Here is a 3,728-nt window from a genome sequence, read left to right on the forward strand (position 1 = left end):
CTTGTAATGGTACCTGCATTCACTCAGGACCTAAACTGTGTCCCAGCATCCCAACTCCCCTTGTCATTGCCGACACTTTTGAGCTCCCCATTCCCACAGTCTCCACCAAGTCTAAACACCTGTCACCTGCCCTGGATGACAGCAGAGGCCTCCCTCCTGTCTTCTATGTCCATACTCTAGCCACAGCCAGCATCTTAAAACACAACTCGAGACATGTCTGCCTGAAGTATGTCCTCAGTTTGAAGGAGAAAGCCTACACTATCTGGGTTGAGGTCCTTTGGAGCTGGGCCCCACATGTCCAACCCCAGCTTCCTGTGGTTGTGGGACAGGTAGCAGCCACGGACGGGGGCAAGCTCCCATCTCTGGGTTATAACTCGGGGCCTCTGCATTGCTTGTGAGGATGTCCTCCCAACACCAATTCTGCAGTCACTGTGTTAGTTCTGTTGCTGTGAAGACACCGTGACCAAGGCAAGTTGGTTTTTTGTTTGTTTTTTGAGACAGGGTCTCTACCCTGGCTGTCCTGGAATTCTCTGTGTAGACCAGAACTCATAGAAACCCGCTTGCCTCTGCCAACCTGCTGCTGGATCTAATGGTATGTGCCATTATGCCTGGTTTAACCTGAGAGTTTACATCTTACATCTTCATCTGGAAGCAACTGAGTTGGGATCTAGGGTGGGCTTTTGAAACCTTAAAGAACACACTCAGTGACAATGTGGGGACATGACAGGCAGCCCTAACCTGATGGCACAGTGTTATTAAGCAATAACAGAAATGAACTGCTCTATCCCAGTCAATCACTAGCACGCACATGCTTAGACCAGAGTAATAATTTACACGGGTCCTTGTGAAGGCTAAAGAAATTAAATAAGGAGCCAGGCATCCCTTAAGGGCCACTGACCTTTTGCTCTGGGATGGATGCCTGGGAGATTCTAGTGGCCATTATTTTAAATATAATAATGGGCTGTGAGGAATTAACAGCTTTCTTTGCTTCTGTAAAACTTGCTTATCACCTTGGGAAAAGAAAGCAGTCTTTTTATTACTACATATCAGAAAACAAAAACAACTGCGGGAATTTAAACAATTGTCCCGTCCAGCTGTGGATTCCATGGATAGTTCTACACCTTTCTGATGTCCACTTTTTTCTTTTTTTTAAGATTTGTTTATTATGTATATAGTATTCTGCCTGCCCATGTGCCTGCACACCAGAAGAGGGCACGAGATCTCATTACAGATGGTTATGAGCCACCATGTGGTTGCTGGGAATTGAACTCAGAACTTCTAGAAGATGACTCTTAACCTCTGAGCCATCTCTCCGGCCCCCTCTGATGTCCACTTTTAAAACTCCACCTTATTCCCCTTCAGGCCTTCATGCTGTTTGGCTCTAAGGCCGCTGTCCTGCTAGTAGTCAGAAGAAATTCATTAATCTAAATTTGAATTGAGTCTAAGTTTTGGTCTTCCCCAAACTTTGGATTTGAATGCCACAGCAAGACACAACAAGGCTACACTTCCTAATCTTTCCCAAAACAGATTAACCAACTGTAGAGCAATCATTCAGATAGATGAGTCTGTGAGGGTCATTCTCATTCAAACAACCGCATTCTTCCATTCCTTGGCCCCTGGGGCCTGTAGCTGTATCATTATGCAAAATGTATTAAGTCCAACTTCAAAACTCCCCATAGTCTATCTCAGTCTAAACACTTATTTAAAAGTCTGAAAGTCTCTTCTGAGACTCAAGGCACTCTCTTAATTGTAACCCCCTGTAAATTACACAATTCCAACATACAATGGCACAGAATATACATTACCATTCCAAATGGAAGGAAAGAGGGCATAGTGAGGAATAACTGGATAAAGCAAGACTGAAATCCAGCAGGGCAAACTCCAAATTCTACATCTCCACATCTAATGTCAAAATGCTCTTCAGATCTTCCATCCCTTCCAGCTCTGCTGCCTGCAACACACTTCTCTCTTGAGCTGGTTCTACTGTGGCTGCCACTCTCCTTGACAGGTATTATGAAAGCCAAACTTTTGTTTCAAGTTCGAATTACTGTACCAAGAGATCCATAAAACAAAAATGGCTTTAACCTGTGGGTCCTTTACCCAAGGACAGATACTTCCTGAGATTTGGGGGCTGTTGTTCATATAAGAAAACAAGCCACACATTTTCACTTCCCTAAACAAGTTTGGTTTACCCAACTGCACTGGGTACACTCGACCACATGCAGGCAGGAGGTGCTTAATCATGCATAGGCAGGGGATATGTCCAATGTATACTTGGTCCTCTAATGGACAAAACAGGAAGTATATAGCCTTATAGGTTTGCCTTTATAAGCACCTGGTCAAGTATAGTTTGTGTTCATTTTCAGGGGTCCCCAGAATGGACATGGCTAGAGTCTAACATCTTGGCCAACATTTAATTAAAGTTTGCTTCCAATCTGGCTCAAAGTTGTGGTACTGGCCTTATTCTCAACCAGTGGGATTAACAGTATCCCACGGCCCTGGTATCTCAAACATCTTGGGGTCTCCTTCACAGCTTCATGAAATGGCCTCTTCAGGCCTCCATGCAGATTCACCAGCTTTCCTTTACCATAGAGGAGGAACTCACAATCCTTTTGCTCACTTCTGCATCCTTCTTTACAAAAGCAGAACCATGTTTCTGAAGCTACCAGTTCTGTTTCCTGCTTGGGATGGAGCCTGCTGCCTTCCTTATATTCGCATACGCTTTGACTCCTTGATGCTTTCCTTTGCTCCAGGTCCTTCAAGCCTTTCTTTTTCCTGGTTGGAAGCTTACCTGGGTGGAGTCTTACACAGAGGACACCATTCTCTTTATTCCATTTCACATCCGGCCTTTCTTTAAACTTCTCATCTCTCTGAGCACAAGACTAAACACCATCACCATACTTCTTGGTGTCCATTCTCTCCTCAAACTGTGCATTGTTTTGTATACATACATGACATAAAAGTAGGAGGACTAATTTGGGGACAGACTACTAAGAGAGGGTAGAGGAGAGGTTCTCAACCTTCCTAATGCTGTAACCCTTTAATATAGTTCTTCATGTTGTGGTGACCCCCATAAACTTATTTCATTGCTACTTTATAACTGTCATTTTGCTAGTTATGAATCATAATGTAAATGTCTGATATGCGACCCCAAAGGGGTTGCTACCCACAGGTTGAGAATCACTGGGGTAGTGGACTGTGACAGATTAATAGGAAGGTAAAAAGGTGAGCAGAATCCATGATCCACAGGTATGAAAATTACTTCAAGTTCACTTTGAAAGCAATAAGAAATAGTCAGCTTTGGAAAATGCAAGAAATCCAACGAGTGCAGGTCCCTGACACTCCGTTCAACTTAAGGCCACAGAGGCTGATGGATCAACAGCCAATACTGCAGGTACATCCTTGAGGGCTACTACCAGAACACCTCTCTTGGCAAACTGTCACCGCTTTCTGGTAGCCTTCTGAGTGCTTAGCCTGGGCTGAAGAACTCACCAAGCTATTACTATGTTAAATGATAAATTTCAGGACCATGGTGCTGCCTGATAATTGTCCCCTCTGTGGTTTAGAATTCTTCCCAGCACACCAAGGCATGTCTCTCTCCCCAGGATGCCCTCCTGTAGGCCCAGATGCTACAGCACCACTATTGCCAGGGCTTGCTCTAGGCTACTCTCTTGTCCATCTCTTTACCCCAGACTTACTTCCTATAATCAAGTGGCTTTAGCCAGCAG

The sequence above is a fragment of the Psammomys obesus genome, unplaced genomic scaffold, assembly GCF_907164565.1.
Source record: "Psammomys obesus unplaced genomic scaffold, mPsaObe1.curated_primary_1811, whole genome shotgun sequence".
Taxonomy (NCBI): domain Eukaryota; kingdom Metazoa; phylum Chordata; class Mammalia; order Rodentia; family Muridae; genus Psammomys; species Psammomys obesus.